We start from the raw sequence: 16,616 nt of genomic DNA on the forward strand, positions 1-16,616 counted from the left end.
AGTCTCGGATGAAGGTCTTAATTGTTTCAAGGTTTTGGACTCCCTATTCCAAAGATGTTCTGAGGTAGAAATGTTCTTCCCAGGTAGAAAGTGAAAAAAAAAAAAACGTACCAGGTTACGTATGTAACCCAGGTTCCCTGAAGGGAACGAGAGCTGCGTCCGGAGACGCTATGGGAACACCATCAGCGTAACCGGCGCTCTGAATATTTTATACAACCAGTCTAATGGATGGGCGAGGGGTCAGGGGCGGGGTGACGTCACGACCAGGAAGTATATAAGCACGTGCGGCGGAGCCCGCGTCAGCTTCAAGTCATGAAGCAAGCGCTGGCAGGGATGCCGGAAGTGTGGCCCGAGACGCAGCTCTCGTTCCCTTCAGGGAACCTGGGTTACATACGTAACCTGGTACGTTCCCTTCCAGGAACTTCGAGCTGCGTCCGGAGACGCTATGGGAACGCTATACCAACGCCGCCAGACTGACAAGTCCCTGCCTGGTGTCAGGCTGAAAGGACGGAGGAGCCTGAAGTGGCTCTGATGTCAAGGTTGTAGAACCTGGCGAATGTCAGGGGCGTGGACCACCCAGCAGCGTTGCAGATGTCTTGCATAGAGACACCTGCCCAGAAGGCCTTGGAGGCCGCCACACCTCGGGTCGAGTGCGCTCTGACTCCCAGCGGCGGAGGAAGGTCAGAGGTCTCGTACGCCAGATTGATGGCATCCACTATCCACCTGCTAAGAGTGGGCTTCGAAGCTGGAAGACCCCTCTTAGGCGGACCAAAGCACACGAGCAGTTGGTCCGTCTTTCTCCACGGGGCAGCTCTGTGGATGTATGCGTCCAGTGCTCGCACTGGACACATACAGTTGTGCCTTTCCTGGTCGGGCTCCCTGAAGGGAGGAGGACAGAAGGCCTGGAGTACGACCGGCTGTGGTACGACCGTCAGAACCTTCGGTACGTACCCCGCACGGGGGTAGAGGAAGACTTTCGCCGAACCGGGCACAAAGTCGATATGCGAAGGGGCCGCAGATAGGGCCTGAAGGTCACTCACCTTCCTCAGAGAGGTGATAGCCAGTAGAAAGACGGTCTTGATCGTGAGGAGTCCAGGAAGTCCAGGAAACGACTGCGGCACAGTTGTTTTCTCGGGGGGCCAACTGATGTCAAGCTTGGCCACTGCCCGAGTTACCACCTCTAATAGCTCCTCGTATTGGGGCGAGAGAGGCGGCGCAACCTCTTCAACGCTTGTCACATCAACCTCCTCGAAGGAAGATAGACGAAGCGCTGAGTCCTCATCTCGGGGGGAAGCAACCGCTTCCCCGAGAGATGGGACACCAGATCTGGCGGATACGGGAGGAGATAGAGACATACCCGTCTCACTCCCGCCAGCCAGATCAGCCTGCGAGCCCCACGAGTGTAGCAGCTGCTCTGCCTCGGCAGCAGCGGGGCCAGCACCGCGTGGGAGGTTGTGTGTGTCCCTGCTCGTGATGTAACGAGGGCAGGGACTAACACACAACCTGAAACGCGATCTGGGATCGCCCCTCGCCTTTGCCTTTGCTTTAGGCATCTTCTCCTAGTTTCTGAGACAGACAACACCAAATAAGACTCACAAGACAAAGAATCAGACTGACAACACACAGAGCGCTTGCTGAATGACAGAAAGCTGACGCGGGCTCCGCCGCACATGCTTATATACTTCCTGGTCGTGACGTCACCCCGCCCGTGACGCCTCGCCCATCCATTAGACTGGTTGTATAAAATATTCAGAGCGCCGGTTACGCTGATGGCGTTCCCATAGCGTCTCCGGACGCAGCTCGAAGTTCCTGGAAGGGAACTAAGAAAGAGATCTGCTGAGGTCCGAAGAGCTTTGGTTGAATGGAAAGTCAAGGCCGTAAGGCCTGGCTCAAAACTTAAGGGTCCAGAAGAGTTCTAGCTCACATCCTTCTCATCCTCTTAGGATCTAACAGAACCACAGACTAGGGGCGTCACTGATGTGAGAGCTTTATCTGCTATAGAGGCCACACCTCTGGGGTGTCAAAAAGCCAATGGAGTCCAGAACTTTTGGAGGGAAAGTTTACGACTCTCCATGCAAGGTAATTTGCATATGACCTCGATTGGAAGTTGATATAAGTGTTCTAAGAATCTTTAATAGTTTGTATATGTTGCATAGGTATCAACATATAGTATACACTCTCAATTAGATCATCCGAAGATGAATTGATAGAGGCCAAACATGGTATAAGTGGGGTAATATTAGCTAGTGATCTATCATAAGCATGCATAAAACAGGATACAATACACAAATAACATATACAAGAACAGTAATAATATACACAATGACCTGAAGATACATGTGTTCATTCAAAGATAGGTTTTTCTATTAATTAATTAGAGAAGAGTCCATTTTTATGGCATAATGCCTCTTTCCTAAGGGGATACGAAGTGAGTGTTGCTCTGTTTCTTTGAGCAATACAACTAGTGTTATCAGATCGGTTGTCATGGAACCGTGGGCCTGAAGTCATTGACAGATATAGTGGCACCCAGTATGTGTATTGGGTGAGGGGTCTGTTACTATTTGTTAATCTAAGAACTAATTGATTTGTTAAATCAAATGCAAAATCGTGTGTCTAATTGGTCCAAATGCTACATCACAGTTATGACAAGATGTGCCCCCATGGTTATCATGAATCCTGTCCATGGCCTTTCGTCTGCTCGCCACCAGAGGTCGCCCTCTCATTATATTGACTCCCACACCAGACAGACTGTTACGTGTCACTCCGGACTACATTCTCCATGTTCTATTGTACTGATTATGGACTTACCTGCCGCCAATCACACACACTATATAACACCCACTCAGACCTTTCTCAGTTCGCAGAGTAGTGTTATTATCCCTCAAGCAGGGCACACTATAACTTGAGGACTACATAGTGGAGTATTTAGCTTTGGCAAATTGCTCTGATTTGCCGGACTGTAGAGAATTTTTTGCGAAGGCATTAACCACCACTAAAGTCAAGACTCGTTCACGAGGGACCGCGTTCATCCTTTAGTCAGTTTTTGGATTTTGGCTTGTTGTCTGTCAGTTCCTCATTCACTGTGGGTATTGAGGAGGAATGCGACACCGCGTCTGTGCCTGTAATGGTGGCCGGGGTGTTTAGTCAACCACAAGCTCTGGGACATTCAAGCATGCCGATTGCTTCTCCGGTGATCAAACCCGCCTCTGAAATGGTGGCCGCACCAGTCCACGCTCACATAATGACAGCGACGACTACGCTCCGTCATGTCAAGTCACGTCACAGCTGAGCATCCAGAGTCTAGTCACTTCCTGTCTGTTGCACCAAGGCCGTAACCATGTCTTGAACATTGGGGGGGGGACAATTATATATATATATATAGGCTATACATATATATCACAGTGGTGGGCCGTAAGGGACAGCAAAGCCTTCTCTGCTGGCCTAAACACTATCTGAATCACTGACTTACATTTTAATATATTTTTCCATGAATGTGTATTAAATTAATCCCAATAGTCTATTATCTTAATTTGATCGCTTTTCTCTTGGTTGCACTGCTTCCAGTAGTGTGTATATATATACAGTGCCCTCCAAAAGTATTGGAACAGTAAAGACAAAATTGCTCTGTTGGCTGTGAAGTCTAGACATTTACAAATATGATTAAAAGATGAATATGAGACAAAACTACAGAATGTCACATTTTATTATTGGGTGATTCAACACACAGATGTTTTACCAGCTAAGAAGTTCAGTACTTTTAGAGTTTCATCCCCTATATGATGTGAGCATAAGTATTGGAACAGTTGCCTCACATGTCTTTCTAAGTGATCAGCTGTGTCCTGTTGCATTAATTCTTCAGATATTAAAAGTAGGGAATGTGTTCTATCAGTTATATCCATTACTTCTGTATTCTGAATCTTGCATTCAATGATGACACACCAGGATGAAGATAAGGGAGCTGACTTTGAGAGAAAAGCAAGCAATTTGGATGCTAAAAGAAAAGAGTAAGTCAGTTAGAGCTGTAGCAAAACAAAGGGCATGGAGAAATCAAGAGTTTGGAAACCACCAGCGTGTCCAGCAACCAACAACGACCTGATTGGCTGAGAAAACAACAATAGTTGATGACAGATAAAACATAAAAGCTGTGAAAATGAACATGTCTGTAAAATCACCAACACCTTCCAGAAAGCTGGGTTGATGCTCTGACAAGCTACTGTCCACAGGAGACTTTGACACAGAATTACAGATGCTACACAGCAAGATGCAAACCTCTGACCAGCACCAAAAATAGAAAGGCAAGATTAGAGTTTGCAAAAAAGCACAAAGGTGAGCCAGAACAGTTTTGGAACTGTGTTTATGGACCGATGAGACAAACCTTTATTGATGTGATGGGAAAGCAAAAATGTGGAGAAAAAAAGGGAACTGCAAATGATGCCAGGTAAACAGCCTCATCTGTAAAGCATGGTGGAGGTGGTGTCAAGAGCTAGAGCTAGCGAACTGCGTGAACTAAATTTTTTATACATATACATACACATATATATATATATATTTACTCATAATGGCTGAAAGAAGAGAATAAGTTGATGTGGTCACAGACATCCTTTCAAAACAATTTCAAGGCGGACCTTTCAAGAAAAGCTGGACATCGTGAAGAAAGATCGGCTGATCCCGAAGCTAGCAGGCCTATCCCAGCCGGGGAAAGGGTTTGTCCGGCATTTTCAAATCAGTAACTCCGAGCAGTATCCTTGGCTCACAGCCTCAGAGGAGCACTGCAAATTGTATTGCTGGGAATGCCTGTTATTTGCAGTTGATCGACATGGTGTTTGGAGCCACACTGGGTTTGCAAATTTGAGTTGTCTAACCAAGGCAGCAGTGAGACACCAAAGCACGGAAAGGACACTTACAAGCAACCGTGCATTTGGAAACTTTTGGGAAAACCCTGGTGGATCTACAGCTCAATGAACAAGTGCACAGGGAAACGGAGCTACACAACGAAAAGGTGAAGAAAAATAGGTAAATACTGAAAAGACTAATAGACTGTGTTATGTTTTTGGATAAATAGGAACTTTCATTTAGAGGGCACGATGAAAGCGCTGGAACCACAAATAGAGGCAATTGTTTGGAGTTTTTTTTATTTTATTGCTGAAAACAACACAGACTTACATTACCACCTGTCCACTAACAAATTGTTTTGTGGGATGACAGGCAAAATACAAAACGACTTGATTAATGCTATTGATGAAGTGATGGGAGAAGAGATAAAAGGGGAGGTCAGCAAAGCACCTTTTGTCGCTGTCATGGTAGATGAGACCACAGACATGAGTAATGCAGCGCAGCTCACACTGGTCCTGTGTTATGTGACGGACACAGGTGTCAAGGAGCAGTTTGTCAGATTTGAAGATGTTACTAGTGGCAAGCGAGGAGAAGACATTGCTGCCCTTATTGCCCATTTCTTGGAGAAATATGAATGTCTAGATAAAGTTGTGGCACTGTGTTTCGATGGCGCAGCCGTCATGTCATCTGGACTAAATGGGGCGCAGGCTAAAGTTAAGGAGAGGGCACCTATGGCCTTATTCATACACTACTATGCACATCGGCTGGTTTTAGTACTGACTCAAGGTTAGATTTTTGTAATGCTTTATTGGGTGGTTGTTCTGCATGCTTAATAAAAAAACTACAGATGGTCCAAAATGCAGCAGCTAGAGTTCTTACTAGAACCAGGAAGTATGACCACATTAGCCTGGTTCTGTCAACACTGCACTGGCTCCCTATTAAACATTGTATAGATTTTAAAATCTTGTTAATTACTTATAAAGCCCTGAATGGTTTAGCTCCTCAGTAATTGAGCGAGCTCTTATTGCATTATAATCCTCCACGTCTCAAAACTCTGGTCATTAGATAATACCTAGAATATCAAAAATCAACTGCGGGCGACAGAATATTTTCCTATTTAGCACCAAAACTCTGGAACAATCTACCTAATTGTTCAGGAGGCAGACACACTCTGTGAGTTTAAATCTAGATTAAAGACCCATCTCTTTAACCTGGCTTACACATAACACAGTAATACGCTTCTAATATTCTAATAATATCTGTTTCTTTCTTATTCTAGATCACCGTAGCCACCCGATCCAGTGTGTATCCAGATCAGATGGTCCTGCAGTCACCAGATCTAGTCCGTATCCAGATCAGATGGTGGATCAGCACCTAGAGATGACCTCTACTGCCCTGAATGTCAGCGGAGATCAGGACACCTAGATGAGCCCCAGAGACAGATCCCCAGTGAGGACCTTGTCACCTAGACAGCCATCGGGACAAGACCACTGGAACGAAATGAGTCCTTTACACAATCTGACTTTGCTGCAGTTGGCCCCACGACTGAGCCTGGTTTATCCCAAGGTTTTTTTTTTTTTTCTGTCACCGATGGAGTTTTGGTTCCTTGCCGCTGTCGCCTCTGGCTTGCTTAGTTGGGGACACTAATGTCTAGCGATATCGTAAACTTGATTGCACAGATACTATTTAAACTGAAATGAGCTGGACGATGACATCATTGAATTCAATAATGTAATGCCTTTAACTGAAAATTGAGTGTTTAATCTTGTCATTTTACATTATTGACACACTATTTTCCTATTTTGATATTGGAAAATTGCTTTGACACAATCTGTATTGTTAAAAGCGCTATATAAATAAAGGTGACTTGACCAGAGGTGGGTAGTAACGAGTTACATTTACTTCGTTACACTTACTTGAGTACATTTTTTGGGTAACTAATACTTTTAGAGTATATTTTAAAATGGGTAATTTTACACTTACTCAAGTATATTTTTAGAGAAAAAACGGTACTTTTACTTCGTTACTGTGGGCGACTCTCCTCTCGTTACTGTATCTTAATGCAATGCAAGTTAAAAATGCTTTGGTTTATTCCAAACGCGCCGTCTACTTTTCTCTGGGCAATGAACGATGCCCATTCGCGAATGATTCATTCTTTTGAGTTGATTCTGTTTAAAGGCTTTATCAAACCAGTTGGCAAACCAGTGAATCGGTTCGCGAATCAGTTTGAATGATTCGTTCAGTTCCCTGCCGCACGCGCTGAGTCTCTGAAGCGGTTCTCACTCAGATAACAGAGAGTTTAAGAACATCAAGAGCACTGAAGACGTGGCTTTGGATCCACAGTCAGTTGAAAGCAAATCTGCAAAGGCTTGTTTGCTAGAGCTATATGAAGATCTTTTATTAGATGAACACCGCGTGTGCTGTCTACTGTTCCACAGGTATAGGCCACGATACCACTATGACATTACCAGTTTGTACCTTACATTAAATACAATGTATAATTTATACATTAAATAAGCTGTCACAGAGTATGAAATGAAAACCAGACACAATTAATATTCATATTTTTACAATATTTACGCTTGCAAAAATATAGGCTACATTTGTTTACATTTTGCAGAACAGAAGATCCGTCAATATGCATTTGTTTCGTTATGTTCAGAGCAGTCATGTGAGGCGTTTTCAGAGGTTTCAGTGTCAAAGGTTATAGGATAATACATAATTAATTTACTTTAAAATATAATTTAATTCAGTGATGCAAATCAGAATTTTCATCAGCTGTTACTCCAGTTTTCGGAGTCATATGATCCTTCAGAAATCATTATAATATATCGATTTATTACCAGTGTTGGAAACAGTTTTGCTGCTTAATATTTTTTGGAACCTGTGACATTTTGTTCAGTATTCTTTGATGAATAGAAAGCTAAAAAGAACAGCATTGATAATAAATCAACATGATTTCTGAAGGATTATGTGACTCTGAAGACTGGTAAAGGCTGATGAAAATTCTGATTTGCATCACTGAAATAAATTACATATATATATATATATATATATATATACAGTGAGGTCAATAAGTATTTGATCACCCTGTGATTTTGCAAGTTATCTTACTTAGAAATCATGGAGGGGTCTACAATTTTCAGCATAGGTGCATTTCCACTGTGAGAGACAGAATCTAAAAATAAAAATCCGGAAATCACATTGTATGATTTTTTAACAATTTATTTGTGAATTACTGTGTCAAATAAGTATTTGATCACTTGCTTATCCGCCAGATTTCTGGCCCTCAAAGACCTGTTATTTTGCTTTTAAATAGTCCAGCTACACTCTGCTCATGATTCTAAATTAGTAGCAACTGTTTGAGGTCGCTAGCTGTCATAAAGACACCTGTGCACCCCAACAATCAGCCAAAGTCTAAGAAGCAACATGGGCAAAACCAAAGAGCTGTCAAAAGACACAAGAGACAAAATTTTAGACCTTCACAAAGCTGGAAAGGGCTACGGGGCAATTGCCAAGCAGCTTGGTGAAAAAAGAACAACTGTTGGAGCAATTGTCAGAAAATGGAAGAGGCTAATGATGACTGTCAATGTCCCTCGGACTGGGGCCCCACGGAAGATCTCTCCTCGTGGGGTATCAATGATGCTAAGAATGATGAAGAATCAGCCCAGAACTACACGGGAGGAGCTGGTCAATGCCGTGAAGAGAGCTGGGACCATCGTTTCCAAGGCTACTATAAGTAATACACTAAGACGTCATGGTTTAAAATCTTGCATCGCACGGAAGGTTCCCCTGCTTAAGTCAGCCCATGTCCAGGCCCGTCTGAAGTTTGCCAGGGACCATCTGGATGATCCAGAGGAGTCATGGGAGAAAGTCCTGTGGTCAGATGAGACCAAAGTAGAACTTTTTGATCTTAACTCCATTCGCCGTGTTTGGAGGAAGAAGAATGATGAGTATCATCCCAATAATACCATACCTACAGTGAAGCATGGGGCTGGAAGCATCATGCTCTGGGGGTGTTTTTCTGCACAGGGGACAGGACGACTGCACTGTATTAAGGAGAGGATGAATGGGGCCATGTATTGTGACATATTGGGCAAAAACCTCCTTCCCTCAGTCAGAGCATTAAAGATGGGTCATGGCTGGGTCTTCCAACATGACAATGACCCAAAGCACACAGCCAGGAAAACCAAGGAGTGGCTCCATAAAAAGCATATCAAGGTTCTGGAGTGGCCTAGCCAGTCTCCAGACCTAAATCCAATAGAAAATCTTTGGAGGGAGCTGAAACTCCGTGTTGCTCAGCGACAGCCCCGAAACCTGACAGATCTAGAGAAGATCTGTATGGAGGAGTGGGCCAAAATCCCTCCTGCAGTGTGTGCAAACCTGGTGAAGAACTACAGGAACCGTTTGACCTCTGTAATTGTTAACAAAGGCTTCTGTACCAAATATTAATTTTTTTTGACTCAAGTGATCAAATACTTATTTGACACAGTAATTCACAAATAAATTGTTAAAAAATCATACAATGCGATTTCCGGATTTTTATTTTTAGATTCTGTCTCTCACAGTGGAAATGCACCTATGCTGAAAATTGTAGACCCCTCCATGATTTCTAAGTAAGAGAACTTGCAAAATCACAGGGTGATCAAATACTTATTGGCTTCACTGTATATATATATATATATATATATATTTTTTTTTTTTTTTTTTTGAAGGCAGTGTGTGTGTGTGTGTGTATACACATACACATTACATAAATGTAATCTATATATCTAAATAAAAATAGACTATATTCAGTACATTTACATTTATTCATTTAGCTGACGCTTTTATCCAAAGCGACTTACAATTGCTATATATGTCAGAGGTCGCACGCCTCTGGAGCAACTAGGGGGTTAAGTGTCTTGCTCAGGGACACATTGGGGTCTCACAGTGGATTCGAACCCGGGTCTCTCACACCAAAGGCATGTGTCTTATCCACTGCGCCATCACCACCCCAGTACCTATATGATCCAAAGTAACTAGTAACTAACTACTTGAGTAGTTTTTTTATCCGATACTTTTTTACTCTTACTCAAGTAACTATTCAGACGATTACTTTTACTTTTACTTGAGTAAATATTTCTAGAAGTACTTTTACTTTTACTTGAGTACAGTTTTTGGGTACTCTACCCACCTCTGGACTTGACTTGACTCAAAGGGCATCAAAGCTCAAAGAATGCAAGATCTTTTTTGCTCACCTAAATGGCCTAGCTGCATTTTTCTCCAGATCCCCTAGGCGCATGCAACTACTGGATGATATTTGTCGGTGGCGTCTTCCTCGTGTGGCACCAACGCGGTGGCGATACACATCGAGATTGGTCAGTTACAGTCTTTCAGAACAGAGTTGCCCTAAAGGAGCTGTTTCACCACATCCTGGAACATCAGGAGTATGACGAGGACGCTGTGCGTTGTGCTGATGGATTTAATGCACGTCACGTTTTTGCTTCACACATTTAATGGGATTTTTGAGCATTCAGATTTTGAGCATTCAGTGCTTTTTGCTATACTACAAAACAAAACATTGGATGTACAATTCTGTATGGCAAGGGTGAAGGAGTTTTGTGACAGCACTGAGAGAGAGAGGGGCCGATTTGATGAGATCTATGAAGCCACTGCGCGCATCTCATGCGCTCCGAGGGCACGGAGAGGCCCAGCACAAGGCGACCTTCGTGGATACTACCACCAACTCCACAGAAATGTTCTGGACAACATTCTCTGTCATATATGGAACAGATTTCAAGACCACAAAAAATGAATGTTTTCAAACATACCGGAAAAAATTCCCGCATACAGCGTTCTCCAGCTTTACGCAGAGTCACAGAACACTATTCGATTTGTCACAGCTAAAAACAGAACTGATTGTAATGTATGCCATGACCGATTTTGAAGGCAAAAGTCCCATTGAAATCCTTGATTTCCTTCAGCAGAAAAATCTGTGTGAGAGCATGAGCCAGCTGTACGCATTGACATGTTTGGTGGCGACTATCTCTGTGTTCACTGCTTCTGTCGAACGGACATTCTCAGCCCTAAAGCAAATTAAAACTTATGCCAGAAATATGACTGGACAGTCCCGACTTTCAGCATTAGCATCCATGTCGATAGAAAAGGACTTATTGTTGGAACTGAAAAGCACAGATAACCTGTACAGCAGAGTGATCGAACTCTTCTTGAGGAAAGAAAGGAGGATGGATTTTGTGTACAAATAATCAGTAGGCTAATAATAATATTTGTAAATGTTTGTAAAATGTAAATAACGTGGATAATAGCCTATTACTTTTTTAATACAGTCAACCTTTGAATAACACTTTGCATTATCTTTGAACCATAGACTGTTAACTGAAAGTAATTTGTTATACTTTTGATTCTTCAAAACAGTTCGCCAGCTTTTTCAAGAACATTTATGCCTTTTCTTTTGAAAAAAACAACAATTTGCCTTCATTTCAAATCCCTTTCAAACGCGTTTCTGTATACTATTCGCTGCGTCTCATTTTGTAGTCTGCACACATCAAGAATGTCTTTTTTTTTTTTTTTAAATAAAGTAAAATTTGACATTCCTTGAGGTGTAAAAAACTGTAATTTCTATTTTACGTTGCAATTTAATGGTTGATGTGTTTCTATTGCCGTGACGTCATAATGATGGTATTGCGAGATGGATTAATTCAGGTAGGACACCACCGAAGGCCTAGGTTTGAAATTCACGGCCCGCCACTGATATATCATAAATCTCGCACACAGAAACTTGTCAACACCCCACGACTTTTATTGTAATAAAATAGTTTCCATACTGAATCGCTACATTATATTTTGTTTTTGAAGTAGAACTATATATATAATATTCTGTACCATGTCCATCTATTGAAACCAACAGATTTGTGCATTATAAAGTACAAAAGACATTGTAAAGGTAATTCGTATGAATTGAGCAGTTTAATCCAAGTATTTGGTAGAGATTCGATTGCATGCTTGATGCACGAGAACCAAGATTTATTCTTGCTTATCATACGATGACCGATGTGTGTTGTCAATTTTTATATAGTAATTAAAATCCTAAATTAAATATGTTCATCATATACAGTCAGGTCCATAAATATTGGGACATCGACACAATTCTAAATTTTTTGGCTCTATACACCACCACAATGGATTTCAAATGAAATGAACAAGATGTGCTTTAACTGCAGACTGTCAGCTTTAATTTGAGGGTATTTACATCCAAATCAGGTGAACGGTGTAGGAAATACAACAGTTTGCATATGTGCCTCCCACTTGTTAAGGGACCAAAAGTAATGGGACAATTGGCTTCTTAGCTGTTCCATGGCCAGGTGTGTGTTATTCCCTCATTATCCCAATTGCAATCAGCCGATAAAAGGTCCAGAGTTCATTTCAAGTGTGTTATTTGCATTTGGAATCTGTTGCTGTCGAGATGAGATCCAAAGAGCTGTCACTATTAGTGAAGCAAGCCATCATTAGGCTGAAAAAACAAAACAAACCCATCAGAGAGATAGCAAAAACATTAGGCGTGGCCAAAACAACTGTTTGGAACATTCTTAAAAAGAAGGAACGCACCGTTGAGCTCAGCAACACCAAAAGACCTGGAAGACCACGGAAAACAACTGTGGTGGATGACCGAAGAATTCTTTCCCTGGTGAAGAAAACACCCTTCACAACAGTTGGCCAGATCAAGAACACTCTCCAGGAGGAAAGTGTATGTGTGTCAAAGTCAACAATCAAGAGAAGACTTCACCAGAGTGAATAAAGAGGGTTCACCACAAGATGTAAACCATTGGTGAGCCTCAAAAACAGGAAGGCCAGATTAGAGTTTGCCAAACGATATCTAAAAAAGCCTTCACAGTTCTGGAACAACATCCTATGGACAGATGAGACCAAGATCAACTTGTACCAGAGTGATGGGAAGAGAAGAGTATGGAGAAGGAAAGGAACTGCTCATGATCCTAAGCATACCACCTCATCAGTGAAGCATGGTGGTGGTAGTGTCATGGCGTGGGCATGTATGGCTGCCAGTGGAACCGGTTCTCTTGTATTTATTGATGATGTGACTGCTGACAAAAGCAGCAGGATGAATTCTGAAGTGTTTCGGGCAATATTATCTGCTCATATTCAGCCAAATGCTTCAGAACTCACTGGACGGCGCTTCACAGTGCAGATGGACAATGACCCAAAGCATACTGCAAAAGCAACCAAAGAGTTTTTGAAGGGAAAGAAGTGGACTGTTATGCAATGGCCAAGTCAATCACCTGACCTGAATCCGATTGAGCATGCATTTCACTTGCTGAAGACAAAACTGAAGGGAAAATGCCCCAAGAACAAGCAGGAACTGAAGACGGTTGTAGTAGAGGCCTGGCAAAGCATCACCAGGGATGAAACCCAGCGTCTGGTGATGTCTATGCGTTCCAGACTTCAGGCTGTAATTGACTGCAAAGGATTTGCAACCAAGTATTAAAAGGTGAAAGTTTGATTTATGATTATTATTCTGTCCCATTACTTTTGGTCCCTTAACAAGTGGGAGGCACATATGCAAACTGTTGTAATTCCTACACTGTTCACCTGATTTGGATGTAAATACCCTCAAATTAAAGCTGACAGTCTGCAGTTAAAGCACATCTTATTCGTTTCATTTGAAATCCATTGTGGTGGTGTATAGAGCCAAAAATTTTAGAATTGTGTCGATGTCCCAATATTTATGGACCTGACTGTAAATCAATCATGTTTCTTCAAGAAAACTGGGATTTAACCACTCCATTACTTTGAATTACATTTACAATGTTTTTATGAACAAATGTAAAGGTTTTGGTTGTGTGGACCTTCAATGGAAACAAATCTCTCAGTTTTCAATAAAAGGGTGGTTGATTGTGATTTCACTTTTTTACCTTTAGTTAGTGTGTATTGTTGCTGTTTGAGCATAAACAATATCTGCAAAGTTACGACGCTAAAGGTTCAATGCATATGGTAGTTTAATGCCTACAGTTACGGCTGTTAGGGACTACAAAAAGCTTTTCCTGGGTTGGTGACATCACAAACCCTGAAATTTACATAAACCCGCCCCCAGGAACATACAACAAAGGGGGCGAGGCGATTTTGTGCTGCTTTAGAGAAGAGGAAGAGTTGTTGCCATGCTGTCAAAACTAGGGGTGCACGAAAAAATCTATTCATATAAGAATCACGATTCTGTCTTTTAATGATTCTACTGGATTCACAAGTTTCAAAATCAATGTTCTAAGGCAGCATTAAACATGGACGTGCACGTGGTTACCGTGTTAGTGAGCAATATTTGCTGGCAAACACTTCGTACTGTTACAAACTGAACGATTTCTTTACAAAAATGCTACAATGCAATCATGTATTCTGCTGTATTAAAGGTTTAATCAGGATAAATCTCTATGTTAAAAGCTAATGTAACCCCCCTGGGTCCTTACTGCCACACCTTGTACTTGTTCCGAGTGGGTCTCAAACCCAGGTCTCCAGCATGGGAGGCAGGCACATTAACAAGGAGGCTAAAGACTGCAGCCACTAGCATCAGTCGCTAGTGCGCCTCTTGAGATCAGGGGAGTGAGTTTTACCTGCACAGACCCTACCCGCTGGCCTCCGTTACACTCACCCCCCTAAATCTCACTCCCATCCAGGTCACGGCACCAATGTAACCCCCCTGAGTCCTTATAGTGACAGTGACAGTGAAGTGACAGTGAAGTGACATACGGCCAAGTATGGTGACCCATACTCAGAATTCGTGCTCTGCATTTATCCCATCCAAAGTGCACACACACAGCAGTGAACACACACACACCGTGAACACACACCCGGAGCAGTGGGCAGCCATTTATGCTGCGGCGCCCGGGGAGCAATTGGGGGTTCGGTGCCTTGCTCAAGGGCACCTCAGTCGTGGTATTGAGGGTGGAGAGAGCGCTGGACATTCACTCCCCCACCTACAATCCCTGCCGGCCCGAGACTCGAACCCGCAACCTTTGGATTACGAGTCCGAATCTCTAACCATTAGGCCACGACTTTACCGGCACACGGTCTCCGGCATCGGCGGTAGGCGCACTATCAAGGAGGCTAAAGACTGCAGCCATTAGCGTCAGTCACTAGTGCGCCTCTTGAGACCAGGGGAGTGAGGTTTACCTGCATAGCACCTACCCTCTGGCCTCCGTTACACTAACATAAGCAGTAGCATATACAAATAACAGCGTATCTAAAAGTATGAGACAACAACAAACAAAAAACATACCATTCTGAAACATCTTGTAAGAGTCATGCTTGCACAGGTTCTTTGCGATCCTCTTCACTAGTATTCTCTGGGTCTCATTCGGGCTCAAACTGATAAGTAATATTGACGATGCCATTATTTACAATAAAACACTGGAGCACATGCCACTGAGGTGAGGGGCGTGACGTTTCTGGGCGTGCACTAGGCAGTTTAGTGAAACACAACACACTGGGCCAGCTAACCAATCTGAAACCACTGCATATTTCTGAGAGAGGGGCTTCATAAAACCAGGAAATCATCAGAGTGTTCATAGGAGAAGGGACAGAGAGGTGTAGAACAATGGTAAATTATGTGAAATACATAAATATATATATACAATGGGTATGGAAAGTATTCAGACCCCCTTAAATTTTTCACTCTTTGTTATATTGCAGCCATTTGCTAAAATCATTTAAGTTCATTTTTTTCCTCATTAATGTACACACAGCATCCCATATTGACAGAAAAACACAGAATTGTTGACATTTTTGAATATTTATTAAAAAAGAAAAACTGAAATATCACATGGTCCTAAGTATTCAGACCTTTTGCTGTGACACTCATATATTTAACTCAGATGCTGTCCATTTCTTCGAATCATCCTTGAGATGGTTCTACACCTTCATTTGAGTCCAGTTGTGTTTGACTATACTGACTGGACTTGATTAGGAAAGCCACACACCTGTCTATATAAGACCTTACAGCTCACAGTGCATGTCAGAGCAAATGAGAATCATGAGGTCAAAGGAGCTGCCTGAAGAGCTCAGAGACAGAATTGTGGCAAGGCACAGATCTGGCCATGGTTACAAAAAAAATTCTGCTGTACTTAAGGTTCCTAAGAGCACAGTGGCATCCATAATCCTTAAATGGATGAAGTTTGGGACGACCAGAACCCTTCTTAGAGTCCGGCCAAACTGAGCTATCGGGGGAGAAGAGCCTTGGTGAGAGAGGTAAAGAAGAACCCAAAGATCACTGTGGCTGACCTCCAGAGATGCAGTCGGGAGATGGGAGAAAGTTGTAGAAAGTCAACCATCAATCACTGCAGCCCTCCACCAGTCGGGGCTTTATGGCAGAGTGGCCCGACGGAAGCCTCTCCTCAGTGCAAGACACAAAAAAACACCTGAAGGACCACAAGATGGTGAGAAATAAGATTCTCTGGTCTGATGAGACCAAGATAGAACTTTTTGGCCTTAATTCTAATATGTGTGGAGAAAACCAGGCACTGCTCATCACCTGTCCAATACAGTCCCAACAGTGAAGCATGGTGGTGGCAGCATCATGCTGTTGGGGTGTTTTTCAGCTGCAGGGACAGGACGACTGGTTGCAATCGAAGGAAAGATGAATGCGGCCAAGTACAGGGATATCCTGGACGAAAATCTTCTCCAGAGTGCTCAGGACCTCAGACTGGGCCGAAGGTTTACCTTCCAACAAGACAATGACCCTAAGCACACAGCTAAAATAACGAAGGGGTGGCTTCACA

General features: G+C 42.8%; 1 protein-coding gene across 1 annotated transcript in view; it reads right to left on the reverse strand.

Annotated features, from left to right (window-relative positions):
* Positions 1-16,616, reverse strand: part of kif6 (kinesin family member 6) — a 156,904-nt gene that overhangs the window by 59,114 nt on the left and 81,174 nt on the right. The window lies entirely within an intron of this gene.

The sequence above is a fragment of the Barbus barbus genome (genome assembly GCF_936440315.1).
Source record: "Barbus barbus genome assembly, chromosome: 30".
In the NCBI taxonomy this organism is placed as follows: domain Eukaryota; kingdom Metazoa; phylum Chordata; class Actinopteri; order Cypriniformes; family Cyprinidae; genus Barbus; species Barbus barbus.